Here is a 22,239-nt window from a genome sequence, read left to right as displayed (position 1 = left end):
GCTGCTGCTGGTCCATGGACCACCCTTTACAGAATTCTCAAAACCAGCAAGCACTTCTCAATGTCTTTGATATTAATTGTGCTGTTCTTTCTGTCTTGGATTGCTTTTCATACTTTGTCCACCCATGAGATCCTGATAGCCTTAAACACCCACTGCCAAAGCTGCTTCTTTGTTTAAGATTTCCCCAGGAAACATATGAATCTCTATGCTATCTTCAAGATTTTGCGCTCACATCAATGATAATATTTATGGTTCTGTAATTATTTAAATCTTTCTATGTTCTACAAAACCAACGCATTTTTTACCTTTGCAGGCAAAAGCTAAAATGTATTTGGCCCTTGAAATATTGGTTGAATTTAATATGTGTATGAATTAGTGCATGCCAGACAGGGAGAAAGAAACCAATCATATGTATTCATGAATAACATTTTTCTTCTGTATTGTTTATGTTGTCATAATGTTTGAGAAATTAAATGAATGTCAATACACCAGGGTTTGTGAAGCTTCGTTAATAATAAACATAGCCAAATTTGTGGATTGTTGAATGCCTGACTGGTTAGATAACCTAAAAAATGCCATTAGTAATCATATGGCATGTGACAACAAGGTCTTGAAATTCTATTGCAATTCCATTAAAACAGGAGAGGCTAATGTTTGAATAACTAAAGTAGAAGAGAGATTATGTTGAATGGCAACTTCTTAAGAGTCATTACAAGTTAATTTGCAAAAAGAACTATTAGAACTCCTGCATATTTTTTCTTTCTAATTTTCATAAGACGTTTGAGTAGAAGGTGCATAGGTCCTGGAGATCATATTCATGCTAATCCAAGTCAATTCATGACTTTATTTAAAATATCTTACCTTTTCACAAGTGGTAACACCATCTTAAATTTTACAGTTTCATTAGATGCAGCACTATTTATAGTTATAAAGTCAAGCTTTAGAATTAGCACCAATTATTGGTATCATTATATACTTGGGGCTTGGAAGAATCATCAATGAGAATTTTCCATACTTCAGAGTTACTTTTATAACAAGCTATGTTTATGAGGAAATGACAATTTATAGTTCACAGTAATTTGTCTAATCTTCTAAACCTTTTAAAAGGAATCAAATTCATGCAGTAAAAAATTCACTAAAAGGGTAGAGAAGAGGAGGAATTGGTAATGGTAAATACATACAGTTTCATTCATTTATTGATTGATTCATCAAATGATTTTGAGACAACTTCCTTCTTGCCAGGTACTGTGCATAAAAAGATGATTTACACATACTATTCCAGAGGTCTGAGTCTATGTAAAAATTAATTTTCAGTTAGCCTTTGCTGTGTAACAAAGCACAGGTGAAATTCATGTCTCAACGTAGTAGCCATTTATTATTCTTCATAAGTCCTTGGGTCAGCATGGGGGTGGGGGGGAGGTGGTGAGTAGGGGAGGGGGTGCAAGGGGAGTATCATCTCTGTGCTTTCCCATATGACATGGTTAATCCCAGGGTCAGCACAGAACTCCTCACTCATGATGTGGGAAGAGAGGAATGGCAGCTATCATTAAAGTCAGTCTACTACTATGTGAGTGGTGGTGGAGGGGCCTCTGAATGACTTTCTGGGCAAAGCTAACCATCCGATTTGATGTGGTTAAAGTGCCAAGTTTATTTAAGGGTAGAGAACTGAGGTGATGAATGGAGGGAGATTGGAAAGAGACTTTAGCAGAGGCTGAGAAGTGTGTCCTCTACCCTGTAAATGAACGTGAAATGGCATGAGATGTGGCTTTGGAATACGAGACAGGAACAAGGCACGTGCCTGCCTGTGGTTCTAGCAATTTAGGAGGCTGAGGCAGGAGTACATAAGGTCAAGGTCAGTCTGGGCTATTGAGCTCCCCAAATTAAAAAAAAATAATAATAAAATAAAAAGGGTAAGGAATGTACCTCAGTGGTAGAGCACCCCTGGATTTAATCCCTAGTTCCAAAATAAAATAAAATAAAACTTAGATAGGGCAGGGCAGGGCAGGGTATAGATTTTGCAGGGATGAATCAAGAAGCATGAACACATTTACAAGGAAATTTATGAGCTCTTATAACAGATGGTGAGCACCTAAATGAAGTGAGTGGCTGTGAATAAGAGCAATGAAAACACTGGAGAGACATTTTTAGGCACTTATTGTGGGTCTCACGATACTGCCGGTTACTGGTGACGAGTTCTGCTCCCTCATATGTTGAAGTATAACATTAGAAAACCACATGGAGGCAAGCATCTAAAGCAGGGCTTATTTAAAAAGGGGCAACACAGACTTCTCCCAGGAGGGAGAAAGGGGCCACACCTGGTATCCTGGTATCCCAGGAAGGGAGGCATTCTGCCTGTTTGTATATGTCCTAGGCTTCCTTTGTTCTTCTGCTCTTTCCCCCTTATTGCTCTCTTTTCTGTGTAGGTGACTAGGTCCAGGAGATGCTCAGTGGGAGGGCCAAAAGGTGAGAAGCAAATGGATGGGGGAAGGGCAGGATGGAGCCGTCCTGGACACACGAATTAACAACTTTATAAGTCCTGTAGGGAGGGACAATCCCTGAGACAGGTTACTTTAGCAACAGGTTGGAGCAGGGGCAGGTTATCTTGACAGGGAGGAGGAAGGGTTCTGAAGGAATTAACATTTCAATTCCTCCATTCTCTGGCTCTGACCCTTGCCTATCTGCCTAATTCTGGCTTCAGTTCCAAAGTCTTTATGGGGCCCAAAATAAATTTACAAAACTGAGTGAGCAAAATGAACAAATACTAAATACAAACTACTTCCAGAACTTTCATCTTGCAGAGAAAAATAATTTTGGCATGGCAGCTTGATGTAATGTTGAGGTATGTGGTGTCCCCTGAAATCTCATATATGAAATGATGCAAGAACATTCAGAGGTAAAATGATTAGATTCTGAGAGTTGTAACCAATTCTGGATTAATCCATAGTTATGGATTAACTGGATAATAACTGTAGGTAGGTAAGGTGTGGCTGAAGAAGGCAGGTCACTGGGAAGTGATTTCAGGGTATATAATTTGTCCTCGGTGAGTAGAACTCTCTCTGCTTCTTGATTGCCATTACCTGAGCTGTTTTTGCCCACCATGCCCTTCCACCATGATTTTCTGCCACACCTTATGCTCAAAGCTATGGTATCCACTGACCAAGGACTAAATCTCTGAAACCATGAGCTCAGAGCTTCATACTTTTCTCCTCGAAATAGAAATAGTTCTTGTCTATTTTTTTGGCCACGGCAATGCAAAGCTAACTAAAACATGTATTCATGTCTTCTATGAACTAGCTACTTTAATATCCACTCTTCATGCATGTCCTGGAGACGCCTTGTTCTGGAAAACTTGGCCACATGCCTGAGTCACCTTGTCTTGTGCTCCTGCCTCCCTCATTGTTCCCCATCTACTCTCCCAGAAGAGACCCTCCCACCCCCACCCAGGGAGACACATATCAAATACAAACCAACTAATCCAAAGGCCAGACTCAACCATCTCCTGTTCTGAATTTACACATTCCAACTCACTGTGCATTCCTTGGAATCACCCAGGGCCAAGTACCAGAAAAACAGGGCAGTCCCTGCATCCCAGAGCATGCTGAAATCAATCATTCAAAGCAGCCCATCATAAACCTGCTTTATTTTGCCTCTCCACTCCTTCCGGTGGAAACCATGGTAAAAGTCCTGCCCAGGTGCTTTCCTCTGTGGCCACACTCTGACGTGGTATCCCCTCCTGTTGAGCAATGTGAGCAATGATCTACTTTTTCAGTGGCAATCTTCTCCCCATCCACTGCCCTATCCTATATTTCAACTTTTCTACTATTATATATATATACTTTTCTACTATTTTATATATATATATATATATATATATATATATATATATATACACATACATACATACACACACACACACACACACACACACACACACTAAGGACTGAACTCAGGGGCACTTGACCACTGAGCCCCATCCCCAGCCCTATTTTGTATTTTATTTAGAGACTGGGTCTCACTGAGTTGCTTAGTATCTCATTTTTGCGGAGGCTGGCTTTGAACTCAGAGATCCTCCTCCCTCAGCCTCCCTAGCCTCTGGGATTACAGTTGTGCGCTACTGCGCCCAGCTACTACACATATTTTAAAACATCCAATAGAATCAACAAAAGATAACTTTAAGAACAGTTTTGGTGTAGCTCTCACACTTTTCTTTCAAAGCAATGGGAATGTGAGTTCAAGATCGTGTGGTAACAGAAAATGGAGAGTTAGAAAGGAAGGTGAAACAGTATGTGAAACAAGCCCTTAAAGGAAGTCAGCAAAACAAGGTAGGGGAAAAAATTCACTTTATGGAGGGGAGAGATTTCACCTGTAAATAAAGAAAAAGTAACAGTGGTCCACTTCACCTTTTGAATACAGCTCTCGGAGACTGTTATGCTCAAATTCAGGACCCCCAAAAGACCACCAGAGACCAAGATCGATGTAAGCAGCAAGGAGGTGTTTATTGCGAGCTAGCTCGGTCCTCCATGTGCACACAGCAACTGGTGACGCTGAGAGGCCCCGAGCCCAGGGTTTGCAGCAGTTTTATACACTCTTTGGAGAAGGCAGGGACCCCCACATACATCATAGCATCTCTTAGCAAATCATCACACACCACGGGAAAATCAAATAACAACTCTAAAACATGATTAGCACATTCACTGGCGGGAACAAGTTGGGTAGGGGTGATTGGTCAGTACAAAAGGGGGATTCCTTTGAACTGATTGGTTTAGGCCACGAGGGGTGTACGTGCTGAACTACATAGTTTCCCAACATGTTATCAACCACCATAAACTACTGGGAGGTCACCTGGCATCCCAGGCATTTCCCTGTCTCATGCTGATTGGTGGCTGCTAGGGTATTACTATGGGTCCCCACCTAGCCTGACTGAGTCAGGGACACCTGGTGCAGCAGATCTCTCCTGTTATTTGTAGATAAACAACTCAGCAGGGTGGGAATGTGCCTAAGAGTGCTCTGTGGGTCTTTCCAAGGACAAAGGTCATGTCCCTTCCTTGGACAGGCTTTGCTCTGAGGTAGAGGCTGGTTTTTCAGACTTATTTTTAAAAAGGACATTTTTTTTCCTTTTCCTCTTCTCCCTCCACGTCTCCCTAACCTGGGGGAAGGGAACAAGATTACCTGGAGTTATCTGAGCTCCACCAGAAGGGGGTGTCTGCCACAGGATCTAGACAGTGAATGTATACCAAAATAACAAGTGAATCCTAACACACCCTCAGGGCTCCCTGGGACCCCCAGTCAGGGCACACCTGGAATGTAGCCTTTGAATAGAGCCTTTAAAATCCCCCTGTTCCTGCTGATGGGCAGAATCACAGCCTCTAGGACTGGAGTCCCCTGTTAGCAAAGCAATACACCTTCTTTTTCAACCAAGTCCTCATTTTTGAATTGGCATTGGGGACAAGAACCAAGCTTTCGGTTAAAAAAAATTCTGAAACTGGCATAGGCAAGGTGACCGACTTAGTTCAGGACTCTAATCTTCTTGATTTTTGAAGGAGGAAGCAGAGCCATCTGATGAGGGTGTGGGAGGGACTGGGGAAACTGGAGGTCACCACAGCAGGGAGGGACCATGGGGAGGGAAGCTGCCCAGGCTTGGTGGTTAAGAGGAGCCCTGCAGGTGGGGTAGGATTATTGCAATTGTGCACCCCAGTGTTTCCCTGGGCCTATACTCTCTGAGAACTCTATATAAAGCTGATCTAGAGCATTGCTGAATCCACCCAATTAATTGATGAGTAGGTCTTATTTTGTCCGTAAAAGAGTTAGCCAAGACAGAAGCCCCATTTTACCAGTGACAGGCTTTCCCCATGAGCATGGCCGTTCAGAGCACACACTCCAGATCCCAATGGAAAATGACATTGTTCATGCTCCTCTGGAACATACTGAATTTTAAAATCATGCCTCAAATGTTGGCTTGTATGAATTAAACGGAGGCTGGTTGTTGCCTCCTGAAGCTTTCCTCACATGTCTGTCACCCCCCCCCCCACCTCCTTCCTCCTCTTCAGTGACAGTCAAGGTCTCCTCCTCTTGTAACTCTGGATCATGCCAGGCTTTAAGTGCTCTGGATGGCATCAGCCCATCCTGCTCAATTGGGAATTAGACTCTTCTAGACTTGTAAATGGTGTTGATTCCAGTTTTAATTGACAGGCCAAGTGGTGCATTCCTGTATTCCCAGCAGCTCAGGAGGCTGAGGCAGGAGGATCCCGACTTCAAAGCCAGCCTCAGCAAAAGCGAGGCACTAAACAACTCAGTGAGACCCTGTCTTTAAATAAAATACAAACTAGGACTTGGGAGGTGGCTCAGTGGTCCAGTGCCCCTGAGTTCAATCCCCGGTATAATAATAATAATAATAATAATAATAATAATAATAATAATAAGTTAAAAAGTGCTGTGTTGCAGAATAGCTTTGTATATTTCTAACTCTTAATTTCCATTCAGGATTTGAGGAAAAGGAGCAAGAAGTTGTGGTCCACAAAAGTCCCTGCTGTTGAGTTGCCTGGAAGTACTTTCAGATTCTCTGGTTTTGTGTCTTGTTCTGCCACGTGCAGTGCCCAGGACTTGAGACATTGCCTGTGCCTGGTGACTTTAGACAGAAGTGTATTCTATAATAATAGTCCTATAGGGCTTTTATGTTTCATTTCAGTGATATTTCTGTTATATTTGTGTGGCTTAGTTTTTTCTATGTGCAAGGTTCAGAATCAAATTTTTAAATTTTTTTGCTAAATCAATTTCATTGAAATGTGTCTCCTGTGCTGCAAAAGTTTGTACTATTGACTTGAAGTGTGTGTTTTGAAGACTTGGAGCACAAGTGTGTGCTTGTGAAAACATGGCGAACTCAAGGTACAGAATCCATCTACACTATCTAAATGTTCTCTTTCTCCTGGGAAGTGTGAGTGACTCCCTGCCGCCCAAGTCCAGGAGACCAGTGATCTTTTTTGTCACTACAAATCAGTGTTCATTTTCCAGAAGTTTATATGAAATTATTCCACTCGTAGTCTATTCTGTCTTGCTCCTTTAACTCACACAATACTTTTGAAAACTATTTTGCTGTGTGTAACAAATTTTCTTTCCTACTTATTTTCAGCTTGTATTCTAGTTTTCTATACTTATACATCAGTTTTTGGTCTGGTTTCTGATTTATTTATTTATTTGTTTGTTTATTTATATGCTGGGGATTGAAACCAGGGAGACTTCACCACTGGGTCACATCCCCATCCCTTTTTAAAAAATGTCATTTTGAGACAGGGTATCATTAAGTTGCTTAGTTCCTCACTAAGTTGCTGAGGCTGGACTCAAATTTACCATCCTCCTGCCTCAGCTTCCGGAGCCACCGGGATTACAGGCACGTTGTGACCATTCCTGGCAACCTCAGTGTACTAATTTGGCTCATCATTCCTGTGGTGGCAAAATTTTAGATTATTTATCAGTTTGGGTCTATAGTGAATAATGTCATTATGAGTATTTTTATACATAAATTTATGTTGATGTTTAGTTATATTTCTTTTGGGCAAATGCCTACAACTAGGAAGGCTGGATTACATAGGAATATGCTGTACTTAAATTATCAAATACCTGCCAACAGTTATCCAAAGTAATTTCACTCCTACTAACAGTTTGTAAATACCATCCACACCCTCAGCCAAACATGGCATTTTAAAAAATCTTAGCCATTGTGCTGGATATTCAGAGGTATCTCATCCTAGTTTTAATTTGAATGACCTTGATTCCTAAGTGTTTTCACGTGGTCAATGGACATATGTGCATCTGCTTATATGAAATATTTTCCCCATTTTATTATAGAGTGTTTAAGCCTTCTCTTATCAAATTGTAAGTTATTTATATATTCTGAATCCAAGTTTGTTGTTGGATATATTTGTTGCAAATATCTCTCCCATTCCATAGCTTGCCTTCCCCCTTTTTAAATAGTGCTTTTTTAAAAAATAAGCATTTAATTTTGATAAAACTAAATATAGTCTTTTTAACTCATATATTTGTGTGTCAAAAGAAATCTTCTCACATTCCAAATTAGTAAAGATTTCTCATTGCTCTTTGATTAGAAGTTGTTACTTTTAACTTTTATGTCTATGGTCTGTTTTGAGTTAATATTTCTCTGTTGCATAAGATAAAGGTGAAGATTTATTTTTATATGCATCTTCGGTGGTTCTAACGTTATTTGTTGAAAATACCTTTGTTTCCCCAATGAATTGCTTCGTCACCTTTGTCAAAAATTAATTGACCATATACAAAAGCATGTATTTCTGAAATCATTATTCTGTGTCTTCTTTAATCTGTGCATAATTTAATGTGCAAATCGTACTCTTGGTAACCTTATAATTATTCTTATAAATCTTCCAAATTTATTTTAATGATTTACCTATTGTGGATCATTTGCATTATAATGTAAGTTTTGAAATAATCATTCCCATTTCTATAAATTGCATAGTGGTACTCTGAATGTGATAACCTTGAATTGATAGATGAATTTTGGGAAAAATGGTAACTGAACAATAATAACTCTAGCCTGTCATGGTGGAGCATACCTGTAATCCCAGTAGCTCAGGAGGCTGAGGCAGGATGATCCAAGTTCAAAGCCAGCCTCAGCAACTTAGTGAGGCCCTAAGCAACTTAGCAAAACCCTGTCTCAAAATAATTTTTTTAAAGGGGTAGGGGATGTGGCTCAGTGGTTAAGCACCCTGGGTTCAATTTCTGGTACCCCTCCCCCCAAAATAAACAAATAATAACTCTATCAATCCATACAATCATTTCTGCATAAACCTAACATAGTTTGTTACTCCATTAACTTCTACCTTCTTTAATTTCTTGGAGAAATTTTACAATAGTTTTTAATAATTATATCTTCTACTTTTTATTTTTAATTCTTTCATTTGTTCTTATATTTTGCACTGATAATTGAACCTCTGGGTCTTTTGCCACTGAAATACAACCCTAGTCCTTTTTATTTTTATTCTTTATTTTGAAACAATACCTTACTAATTTGCCCTGGCTCTCCTTGTACATGGTATCCTCCTGCCTCAGCCTCCTGAGTTTTGGGGATTATAGGTGTGAACCCCACACCTGGTTTCTTCTACACATTTTATTATTTTGTTCTAGAATGTCTCAGGGTTTTTTTTTCACAGAACTATAAATGTAATCATTGCTTAGTTTAACTTTTACAAATGTCAGTTGTTAGAATATGAAAGCACTATTTTTAAAAAAATATTTACATTTTATTGCACCCTTCCAAAATTCCACTTTGCTCTAGAATTGAAACAAAATTTCCTATGTAAACAATCCTATGGATAGTTAAAGATATCGTGTTTTTTCCTTTCTTATCTGTACATGTTTTATATCGTGTGTGTGTGTGTGTGTGTGTGTGTGTGTGCTTTATAGCACCGTGACTACAGTAAGATATCAAACTGAAATAGAGAGTGTATGTCCCTCATTCCTAAACTAAGAAAAATATTTCTGGATTTTCCCACAGAGCATGATGATAGTTCTATATTTTCTTAGATGCTCTTTATTAATAGAAAATGTTTTCTTTTACAGGCCGGTCACAGTGGCACGTTCCTGTAATACCAGCTGTTCGAGAAGCTGAAGAAGGAAGATCTTAAGTTCAAAGCTAGCCTCAGCAATTTATTGAGGCCCTGAGCAATTTAGGAAGGCCCTGCCTCACAATAAAAAAATATTTAAAAAGGGCTGGGGATGTCACTCAGTGATTATACACCCTTGGTTTCAATCTCAGCTACCAAAAATAAAGAAATCAATGAAAAATTTCTTTTATTCTAGTTTTTAAAATCATGAATTATCTTTGGTACTTGCCATATGCTTTTTATATTTATAATTAAATGATAATATGGTTGATCTTCATTTACTTAATTTCTTGGCTCTTATTTATTCAAGTTAAACCATGACAAGTTGCCCTAGAAGTTAACACCTTAAAGCAACACTTCTTTCACAGTTTTTTGTGGGTCAGGAAGTCAGCACATCTTAGATGGGTGGTTTGGGATAAGCTTGCTCTTGAGGAGCCATTTCAACTATTGCTTGGGCTGAAGACTGGTGAGAAGATGTACCAAGCTCTTTCCTGTGGCCCTCGCTTCCTCGCGGGCTGTGCAACAGAAGGGTGCAGGCATTCAGTCTCTTGCTCAGCACAGGACAATCTTAGGACTTGGCAGCAGTCTTCTCCTGAATCGAACACTCCCAAGAGGGCAAGGAAGAGGGATAGACCAAGAACACAGCAAGACCTAGCTTCAGTCTTTTGGGTAAGTTGATATGAATATGAAGATGAATCCCTAGATCCAGTCCACTCTAAACCACTGGGGGGGTCACCAAGAGCCTTCTGAGAGCTCACCTACAGCACCTGGATTCCTGGCTTACATGGCATTGGGTCAGGATGCAGAAGTACTTTCCACGCTGTTGTATCATATCGCCTCAGAGCTTGTTTTCTTATTTTGTAAAATTGTTATCAGGTTTTAGCGTAAGACTTCTGCATGCCTCTTGAAATTAGTCACAGAATACAGACTTCCTCTGTTTTCTGAAAGAGTTTGTGTAAGTTTGATGTTATGTGCACCTTAAACATTTTAGACTCTGAAGATCAGGGTTTGTTTTTTTTTTTTTTAAACATTTAAAACGTTATTAACCTGTTAGGTCCCAAGTTTTTAATTTCATGAATATTTCAATGAAATTATCACAGGTGAATTAAAATAGGTTTAAAAACCATGATCCAGAGCCTACATGTATATACAACAGATATAAAATGCACTGTATTCATTTGAATTAGTTAATATTAATATAATTATATTGTAATATAATTATATTATTATACTATTACATATTATATGATTATATATTATACACTATAGTTCAGGGTTTTTGTTGTTGTTGTTGTTGTTGTATCAGGGATTGAACCTAAGGACAGTTAACCATTGAACCACATCTCCAGCTCTTCTTTTTCTTTTTATTTTGAGATAGGGTCTCACTAAGTTGCTGAGGCTGGCTTTGAACTTGTGATCCTTCTGCCTGAGTCTCCTGAGCCTTCACCACACCTGGTATATTTAAGTTTTTATGGGTACTCTGCATCTGGGATAATTAGAGAAAATGAGTTGAATTCTCTGCTATTCATACTTTGTTTCTTCTTGTATCTATTTTGGCAATGTGTGTCTTTGAAATAATTCATCTAATATCTCAAATTTGTTGTCATAAAATTACTTTCTTTTAATATCTGCAGAATATGTAGGGATGGTAACTTTGTCAGGGGTTCTGGGGATCAAACCCAAAACCTAAAACATGGTAGGCAGGTATTTTACCATGGAGCTCAATCCCAACCCTAAATGCCCTCTGTTCTTCCCTCTATCTAGCTAGATATCCATCTATCAATCTACATTTGTTTCTTTATTTGTGAAGTGTTAAGGATTGAACTCAGGGCCTTGTACATTCTAGGCAATTGTCCTACCACTGTACAGCTATTACTTTATTTTTTTTATTGGTTGTTCAAAACATTACATAGTTCTTGATATATCATATTTCACACTTTGATTCAAGTGGGTTATGAACTCCCATTTTTACCCCGTATACAGATTGCAGAGTCACATCAGTTACACTTCCACTGATTTACATATTGACATACTCATGTCTGTTGTATTCAGCTGCCTTTCCTATCCTCTATTATCCCCCCTCCCCTCCCCTCCCCTCCCCTCTTCTCTCTCTACCCCCTCTACTGTAATTCATTTCTCCCCCTTGTATTATTTTTCCCATTCCCCTCACTTCCTCTTGTATGTAATTTTGTATAACCCTAAGGGTCTCCTTCCATTTCCAAGCAATTTCCCTTCTCTCTCCCTGTCCCTCCCACCTCTCATCCCTGTTTAATGTTATTCATCTTCTCATGCTCTTCTTCCCTACTCTGTTCTTAGTTACTCTCCTTATATCAAAGAAGACATTTGGCATTTGTTTTTTAGGGATTGGCTAGCTTCACTTAGCATAATCTGCTCTAATGCCATCCATTTCCCTCCAAATTCTATAATTTTGTCATTTCTTAATGCAGAGTAATACTCCATTGTGTATAAATGCCACATATTTTTTATCCATTCGTCTATTGAAGGGCATCTAGGTTGCTTCCACAGTCTTGCTATTGTGAATTGTGCTGCTATGAACATCGATGTAGCAGTGTCCCTGTAGCATGCTCTTTTTAGGTCTTTAGGGAATAGACCCAGAAGGGGAATAGCTGGATCAAATGGTGGTTCCATTCCCAGCTTTCCAAGAAATCTCCATACTGCTTTCCAAATTGGTTGCACCAATTTGCAGTCCCACCAACAATGTACAAGTGTACCCTTTTCCCCACATCCTCGCCAGCAATTGTTGTTGTTTGACTTCATAATGGCTGCCAATCTTACTGGAGTGAGATGATATCTTAGGGTGGTTTTGATTTGCATTTCTCTGACTGCTAGCGATGGTGAGCATTTTTTCATGTACTTGTTGATTGATTGTATGTCCTCCTCTGAGAAGTGTCTGTTTAGGTCCTTGGCCCATTTGTTGATTGGGTTATTTGTTATCTTATTGTCTAATTTTTTGAATTCTTTATATACTCTGGATATTAGGGCTCTATCTGAAGTGTGAGGAGTAAAGATTTGTTCCCATGATGTAGGCTCCCTATTTACCTCTCTTATTGTTTCTTTTGCTGAGAAAAAACTTTTTAGTTTGAGCAAGTCCCATTTGTTGATTCTAGATATTAATTCTTGTGCTATGGGTGTCCTATTGAGGAATTTGGAGCCCGACCCCACAGTGTGTAGGTCATAGCCAACTTTTTCTTCTATCAGATGCCTTGTCTCTGGTTTGATATCAAGCTCCTTGATCCATTTTGAGTTAACTTTTGTGCATGGCGAGAGAAAGGGATTCAGTTTCATTTTGTTGCATATGGATTTCCAGTTTTCCCAGCACCATTTGTTGAAGATGCTATCCTTCCTCCATTGCATGCTTTTAGCACCTTTATAAAATATAAGATAGTTGTAGTTTTGTGGATTGGTTTCTGTGTCCTCTATTCTGTACCATTGGTCCACCCGCCTGTTTTGATACCAATACCATGCTGTTTTTGTTACTATTGCTCTGTAGTATAGTTTGAAGTCTGGTATCGCTATACCACCTGATTCACACTTCCTGCTTAGCATTGTTTTTGCTATTCTGGGTCTTTTATTTTTCCATATGAATTTCATGATTGCTTTCTCTATTTCTACAAGAAATGCCATTGGGATTTTGATTGGCATTGCATTAAACCTATAGAGAACTTTTGGTAATATCGCCATTTTGATGATGTTAGTTCTGCCTATCCATGAACAGGGTATATTTTTCCATCTTCTAAGATCTTCAATTTCTCTCTTTAGGGTTCTGTAGTTTTCATTGTATAAGTCTTTTACCTCTTTTGTTAGGTTGATTCCCAAGTATTTTATTGTTTTTGAGGATATTGTGAATGGAGTGGTTGTCCTCATTTCCATTTCAGAGGGTTTGTCGCTGATATACAGGAATGCCTTTGATTTATGCGTGTTGATTTTATATCCTGCCACTTTGCTGAATTCATTTATTAGCTCTAATAGTTTCTTTGTAGACCCTTTTGGGTCTGCTAGGTATAGAATCATGTCATCTGCAAATAGTGATAATTTAAGTTCTCCTTTTCCTATTTTTATGCCTTTAATTTCTTTCGTCTGTCTAATTGCTCTGGCCAGTGTTTCGAGAACTATGTTGAACAGAAGTGGTGAGAGAGGGCATCCCTGTCTTGTTCCAGATTTTAGAGGGAATGCCTTCAACTTTTCTCCATTCAGAATGATGCTAGCCTGGGGCTTAGCGTAGATTGCTTTTACAATGTTGAAGTATGTTCCTGTTATCCCTATTTTTTCAAGAGTTTTGAACAAAAAGGGATGCTGTACTTTGTCGAATGCTTTTTCTGCATCTATCGAGATGATCATATGGTTCTTATTTTTAAGTCTATTGATGTGGTGGATAACATTTATTGATTTCCGTATATTGAACCAGCCTTGCATCCCAGGGATGAATCCTACTTGATCATGGTGTACAATTTTTTTGATATGATTTTGTATCCGATTCGCCAGAATTTTATTGAGGATTTTTGCATCTAGGTTCATTAGAGATATAGGTCTGCAGTTTTCTTTCTTTGAAGTATCTTTGTCTGGTTTAGGAATCAGTGTGATGTTGGCCTCGTAGAATGAATTTGGAAGTTCTCCCTCTTTTTCTATTTCCTGAAATAGCTTGAAAAGTATTGGTATTAGTTCCTCTTTAAAGGTTTTGTAAAACTCTGCTGTATACCCATCTGGTCCTGGGCTTTTCTTAGTTGGTAATTTTTTAATGGTTTCTTCTATTTCCTCAATTGATATTGGTCTGTTTAGGTTGTCTATATCCTCCTGTCTCAATCTGGGCAGATCATATGACTTAAGAAATTTATCGATGCCTTCACTATCTTCTATTTTATTGGAGTATAAGGATTCAAAATAATTTCTGATTATCTTCTGTATTTCTGAAGTGTCTGTTGTGATATTGCCTTTTTCATCCTGTATGCTAGTAATTTGAGTTCTCTCTCTTCTTCTCTTTGTTAGCATGGCTAAGGGTCTGTCGATCTTATTTATTTTTTCAAAGAACCAACTTTTAGTTTTATCAGTTTTTTCAATTGTTTCTTTTGTTTCGATTTCATTAATTTCAGCTCTGATTTTAATTAATTCTTGCCTTCTACTTCTTTTGCTGTTATTTTGCTCTTCTTTTTCTAGGATTTTGAGATGAAGTATGAGATCATTTATTTGTTGGTTTTTTCTTTTTTTAAGGAATGAACTCCATGCAATGAATTTTCCTCTTAGAACTGCTTTCAATGTGTCCCATAGATTCCGATATGTTGTGTCTGTGTTTTCATTTATCTCTAAGAATTTTTTAATTTCCTCCTTGATGTCTTCTATAACCCATTGATCATTCAGTAACCTGTTGTTCATTCTCCAAGTGATGCATGATTTTTCCTTCTTTCTTTTATCGTTGATTTTCAGTTTCATTCCATTATGGCCAGATAAGATGCATGGTATTATCTCTACTCCTTTATATTGTCTAAGAGTTGCCCTGTGACATAATATGTGATCTATTTTTGAGAAGGATCCATGTGCTGCTGAGAAAAAAGTGTAACTGCCTGATGTTGGGTGGTATATTCTATATATGTCAATTAAGTCTAGGTTGTTAATTGTGTTATTGAGTTCTATAGTTTCCTTATTCAACTTTTGTTTGGAAGATCTGTCCAGTGGTGAGAGTGGTGTGTTGAAGTCTCCCATGGTTATTGTATGGTGGTCTATTAGACTCTTGAACTTGAGAAGAGTTTGTTTGATGAACATAGCTGCACCATTGTTTGGGGCATATATATTTATGATTGTTATGTCTTGTTGTTGTATGGTTCCCTTGAGCAGTATGTAGTGTCCCTCTTTATCCCTTTTGATTAACTTTGGCTTGAAATCTACTTTATTTGATATGAGTATGGACACTCCTGCTTGTTTCTGAAGTCCATATGAGTGATATGATTTTTCCCAACCTTTCACCTTCAGTCTATGTATGTCTTTTCCTATCAAATGCGTCTCCTGTAGGCAGCATATTGTTGGGTCATGTTTTGTGATCCATTCTACTAGCCTGTGTCTCTTAATTGGTGAGTTTAAGCCATTAACATTTAGGGTTATTATTGAGATATGGGTTATCCTTCCAGCCATATTTGTTTATTTATGTTACTGAATATGGTTTGTTTTCCTCTTTGATTATTTTCCCCCCTTTACTGTCCTACCTCCCACTGTTGGTTTTCATTGTTATTTTCCATTTCCTCTTCCTGTAATGTTTTGCTGAGGATTTTTTGGAGAGATGGTTTTCTAGCTGCAAATTCTTTTAACTTTTCTTTATCGTGGAAGGTTTTAATTTCATCTTCCATCTTGAAGCTCAATTTTGCTGGATACACAATTCTTGGTTGGAACCCATTTTCTTTCAGTGTTTGAAATATGATATTCCAGGATCTTCTAGCTTTCAAAGTCTGTGTTGAGAGATCAGCTGTTATCCTGATTGGTTTACCCCTAAATGTAATCTGTTTCCTTTCTCTTGTAGCTTTTAAAATTCTCTCCTTATTCTCTATGTTGGGCATCTTCATTATAATGTGTCTAGGTGTGGATCTCTTATGATTTTGCACATTCGGCGTCCTGTAGGCTTCTAGGATTTGGGATTCTGTCTCATTCTTCAAGTCTGGGAAGTTTTCTCGTATTATTTCATTGAATAGATTGTTTATTCCTTTGGTATGGACCTCCATGCCTTCCTGTATCCCAATGACTCTTAAGTTTGGTCTTTTAATGTTATCCCATATTTCTTGGATGTTCTGCTCATGGTTTCTTAACTGTCTTGCTGAGCTGTCTATGTTCTTTTCAAGTTGAAATACTTTGTCTTCATTGTCTGACATTCTATCTTCTAAGTGTTCTACTCTGCTGGTAGTATTCTCAATTGAGTTTTTAAGTTGGTTTATTGCTTCCTGCCTTTCTAGGATTTCTGTTTGTTTGTTTTTTATAGCTTCTATCTCCCTGTATAGTTGGTCTTTTGCTTTCTGGATTTGTTTATGTATTTCATTGTTGAAGAGATCTTTCATTGTCTGATTTTGCTGTCTAATGTCTTCCTTGAGACTCCAGATCATCTGAAGCATGTATCTCCTGAATTCTTTATCTGACATTCCATCTGCTGCAGATATTACCTCTTCTAATGTTGAGTTGACCTGCATTGCTTGTGGTCCTTTCTTTCCTTGTCTCTTCATACTGTCGCGTTTCTTTCTGCTTACTGAGACTGTTGTGTTGTTGAATTTTCCCCCTATATATTTGTATTACTCTTGTATAGTTGCAAAGTCTCCTGCGCAGGCGCGGGCAGGGGCTCTGCTCCTCCTCTAATTGGGGCACCGTGTCTACCACATCGGCAGGCTGCTGGGCCTGTTCTGCTGGTTGGTAGCAGGTGTGCCTACCTTGCAGGCGCGTGGGGGCGGCTCTGCCACTCCCAGGTTGCTGGGCCTGACCTGCTGGTGGGTTGCAGGTCCGGCTACCTTGCAGGCACGGGGGGAGGGCGCACACCTATTTGTATTTAGGCAGTTACGCGAAATGGAGGACGTAATGCTTGGGGATGAAAGTTGGGGGGGAAGGGGAAGGTAGGTGCTCTTGAAAAGAAAGAAGGAGAGGGAGATAGATAGCATAGAGGAGAATGGAAAGAGCAGTAAAACTTGGAAGGGGAGAGAGAGAGGGAAAAGGGAGAGAAAAAATTAAAATGAAATAGGAAATGAAATTAGGTCTTAGAGATCCATTTTCTTCTCTTCCCGTAGGCAAAGCTGTGCCCTCCGGGCTGAGTTTTGCCCTCAATGTGTCAACAGCAATCCCTGTAAGGCGGTTCCTGGGAGTCTCTCAATCCTGTTGTTCCAGAGCCGTTTCACTTCTACGGCCCCTCCTCCCCTTCCTCCTGCCAGCCAGCCAGGTCCTGCTCACCGGAGGCAGTTCCCCAAGGATTTGGTTACACTTTCAGCCCCAACGAGTGCTCTATTTCCCTAACTACTGAGCACTCTCGCTGTCATTCATCTAAGCCCCAGTGCTGTGGAGCTGTAGTCTGGGAGTCAATTGTTTAATTTTTCCGGACCCCTTTCGTGGGCACACCTTCGGAGTCTGGCAGCTAAGACCATTGGTGTCGCTGCTGGTGGTAATAGGAGTTGGGGGTCGAGGATCCCCTCTACTTCCCTCAGCCCCTACAGTCACAACCACACTGCTGGCGGTAGGAGGAGTTGGGGGTCTGGAGTGTCCTCTGTTTCCCTCCGCCCCTACCGTCACACCCTCTCAGTTCGCGGTTGGGGGAGTTGGGGGTGGGGAGTCTTCTCTGCTTCCCTCTGCCCCTACAGTCACGCCCTCGTCACTGGCAGTAGGGGGAGTTGGGGGTCGAGAGTCCTTTGGCCCTTATGGTCACGCCCACGGAGAGATTTTGAAGTTTCCCGGTTGTTTGTATCTGGTGTGGGTGGGAGTCACACACCTGCTAAAGTAGATTCCGCTGGGAAGGAATCCTTTGGTCGAACTTTGGTGACCTCCCCTCTCTGCTATGGCGGGCCCCTGGCTCCTTGCCGGAGTGTCCGAAGGGAGGGGTGGAACTGGCTTGTCTCTGGTCTGACACAATCTCTGGTTTTAGTTCCCAGTTCGCTATTTCGTAAAGAGTTGGTTAGATTCCCTTCACGCTGTCTGGGGGGGGTGGGGAGCCGTTCGCCGGGTGGGCGTGGCTGTTAGTAGAGCCCGGAGGGCACGGGCTGTCTGCTGGGCCCGGCGGGGACACTTCTTGCTGCGCCCGGCCGCCGCTGCATGGCTAAGATCCGGGCGGGTGGAGTGGCCGTTCGCTGAGCGAGAACGGGGCCTTCCGGGACAGCGAGATGGTGTGTGCCGTCTGCGGGTTTGGGCGGGACCGCGCCGCTTGGGGCCTCCGGCCGATTTCTGAAGTGGCTGGTGGCTGCGGGACTCGACCTCCGCGTCCGCGTGACCGGCTAAGATCCACTTGTCTGAGACAAACTGACACTTCTAATAAACCTACCAATTCCCGGCAGGTCCCCTCTTCACGGAATTTTGCTAGAAGTTCCTCAGTAGGTAGACTGCCGCTGTTCCAATGGGTCTTTCTGATCCCGTTAATGTGGAGACATTGGAATCGCTGCTTCCTTGCCGGCGGTCATGTTGGATCCCCCAGCTATTACTTTATTTGGGGGGGGGCAGGTACTAGGAATTGGACTCAGGGGCACTGGACCACTGAGCCACATCCCCAGCCCTATTTTGTATTTTATTTAGAGATTAGGGCCTCACTGAGTTGCTTAGAGCCTTGCTAATTGCTGAGGCTGGCTTTGAAGTCAGGATCCTCCTGCTTTAGCCTCCTGAATCACTGTGATTACAGGTGTGTGCCACAGCACCTGCCCGAGCATCCCCATTACTTTATTTATTTTTATTTTTACTTTTTAAAATTTTTTTTTTGTAGTTGTAGATGGACAGCATACCTTTATTTGTTTACTTATTTATCTTTTTTTAATGTGGTGCTGAGGATCGAACCCAGTGCCTCACGCGTTCTAGGCAAGAGCTCTGCCACTGAGCTATTGCCCTAGCCCCCTATTACTTTTAATAAAGAAAAATCTGTAACTCTTTTTTTGATCATTCAGGCTTGTTTTTAAATTGTAATAATTTTACTTCTCTTAGCCTTAATTTTTTTTTGTTCTTTATTGGTGCCCATTTTATATTTTATTAACTTCTGTTTGATCTTCATTCTGGAATTAATTGATAAATTTATTTTATAATTAATTCATTTCTTTGATTCTATCTTCTTAAAGTCAAAGGAAAATTTCACTGGCTGTGGTAAGCATCAGGGTTGGAAATTCCTTGTTTTCTTTCAGCACTTTAAAAATATCTTTGCCTTGTTGTTTGCCCCCATAGTTTCTGATGAAAAGTCTGCCATCTTCAAAATTACCATTGCATTTTAAGTAGTGTGTTGGTTTGTCTGGCAGGTTTCAAGGTGTGCTCTTTTTCTCTCCTTTTCAGTAGCCCACTCTAATGTGAGGTTTGCTGAGCTTCTTCAGTCTGTACGTGGTATTAGTGTCGATCTCACAGACTTCTAAAGAATTAGTAGCACCAAGACGGAGCAAAACAAAATGTGCAATTGATGATCTGAAAGGAAGTACAATCTCTCTAAATGTCTTTTTCTCTCAGCTGTGGTTATTGATCATTGATCTTTTTTGGCTATTTCCAAACTGTATCCCTCAGGTCCCTATCATGGTAGGCCACAGCCATGGACCTACTATATGGAAACACACACACATGTCCCGATGGTCACATGCAATCCAGACTTGAAGCAAGAGAGTCTCAGGAGCTCTGAACTGGCACTCAGCAACCACTGATTCTTGCTTCTGCTTATCACTCGCTCTGTGCCAGCTCCAGAACATTTGGGTCCATAGATGACAAATGCTACTTAAATCCAGAAGGTGAATAAAACCCGTCGGCAGGCTTCCACGCAAATCAGATTTACATCTAAGATCATGAACTTTGTTTAGCATTTATGTAAGAAGTTTGGAGTAAACACAGTTTAGGCTTAATGTTGCACTCATGGAAAGACAGTCAGTAGCTATAAGGTACTGAGAATTCATCAAAAGAAGGTACTGACACTTCACAATCAATACACATAATGGGGTCTTCCTTCCAACCAAAATTAAATGCAGGAATGGTTTGTATGTTTACCAAGATTATACAGTCTTGGCTTTTTGAGATGACAGCAGATGGTCCGATAAGAAGTGGCAGGACGAAGTGCAAGCAACCAGCATTTCATCTCAGGCTCTCTTAACCATGAAATCTATGAATTTATGCTTAACTGAGTGACGAGGGTGGGGCGGGGGAAGCATGAACAGTCTTAGGGCCAGTTAGGGTGACTGGCTGTACCTTGTAGTTCTCGAGAGTAATTAAATCTTAAGCATTTTATCTATCTTACTTTCTAAAAGAGAGTGTGCTTTTCTACTTTTCTTAAAATGTCATTCATCAAAAAATGTCACTTACACATGCTTGTACTGTTTCATTTAGTTTTAGATACTTTGTGACTTGGCTTAGATCATTTTTATTTCTTATTTCCAAGCTCCAGATTCTTAGCCAAGTAAGCATCAGTTCTGACTCTATTTTCCAAATTCTATCATTCTTTAAATATCATTTGGGATGATTTCCAGTGCTTCCTTGATTTTCATGTTTTTCTCCTTTGTTTTTCATAGAGAACTCTGATAGACTATGTCCACATAGTTTCCAGTATGTATCCGATAACTTAAATATGAATCTTGATCTCAGGTAATTATATATCCAGAGGGAAAAAAATGAATATATAGAATATTTATAATTTGAAAGGACTAAAACCTCATTTGAAAAATTATATTCAAATTTTAACTGTCAGGTAAGTAAAAATTGACAAAAAAATGTAGTTCTCTTTTATTTGTTTTTGATTTTGATATGACATGTTGTTTGTAGAGAAATTACAAGAACAGTACAAAGAACACCCTTAGTCTCTTCATTCAGATTCCCTGGTCCTGAACATATTGCTGTTGCCTGATCACTGTTTCTCTTTCCTAAACCACTTTCCCTGAGTAATTTTAAATCCTGTTGTAAACGTAAAATCTCTTCATTCCTTAATACCTCAGTCTGTATTTCCCAATTATTCAGAGGAAATTATCCAGAGTAAATGTACTTTTTTAAGCCGGGCAACTCGCATTGACATAATACTATTATCTAACTTATAGGCCTTTTTCATATTATACCAAACATCCCAATGAATTTCTCATAGAAATAACATAAAAATCCATTTTAGTTCATAGCAAGATCCCACATAGATCACATCTTGGTTTTCACTCTCTTGGTCTCTTTCAATCATGAATTCTCATTTTATTCACTGTGTTGAACTTCATTATTATCATTTATTTTCATTCTCAGATTGTCTCCTGTTTAACAGGTGGGACCTTCAGACTGACTTCTATGATCTTTTTAAATTTTTTTTAATAAGTAGTTGATAATTATACATCTTTATTGGTGACAGTCTGATGTTCTAATACATTTAGACCATGGATGTTGATCAACGTAAGATACTTATCTTGTCCATCTTCTCAAATATTGATTATTTCTTTGTGGTGAGAGTGCTCCCAACCCTTTCCTTTAGACGTCTTGAAATGTAAAATGCACTTGCTAACCCCTGTCACTTTTGTGCAATAGAACACCATCACGGATCCTTGTAGGTGGCCCTTTGTATCCTGGAACAGCCTCCTCCTGCCCCTGGTCTTCCGGTCCTCCCTGGCTTCTGGCTATGACAACTCTACTCTCCACTTGCTGCAGTTCAGATTTTGTAGATTCTGCACATGACAGAATCATGTGACATTAGTCTTCCTGGGCGAGGATTGTATCACTTAACATTAACGTATCATGCATTCATAACTATTCTGGAAAAATAAAATATTTTTAAACTCAGGCCTACTTTTTCAAATGTATTCGAATTATTTTTTGAAAATCATTGGATGTTGTGTTTTCAAAAAAAACTGGTACTATGTGTAGAAACACTTAATTTATGACGACCTAGAAAATAATTTATAATGATTAGAAAATAATTGCCAATCCTTCCTTTGGCTGATGATTTAAT

The sequence above is a fragment of the Spermophilus citellus genome (genome assembly GCF_964194105.1).
Source record: "Spermophilus citellus genome assembly, chromosome: 13".
In the NCBI taxonomy this organism is placed as follows: domain Eukaryota; kingdom Metazoa; phylum Chordata; class Mammalia; order Rodentia; family Sciuridae; genus Spermophilus; species Spermophilus citellus.
Note: the sequence above shows the minus strand (reverse complement) of the source record.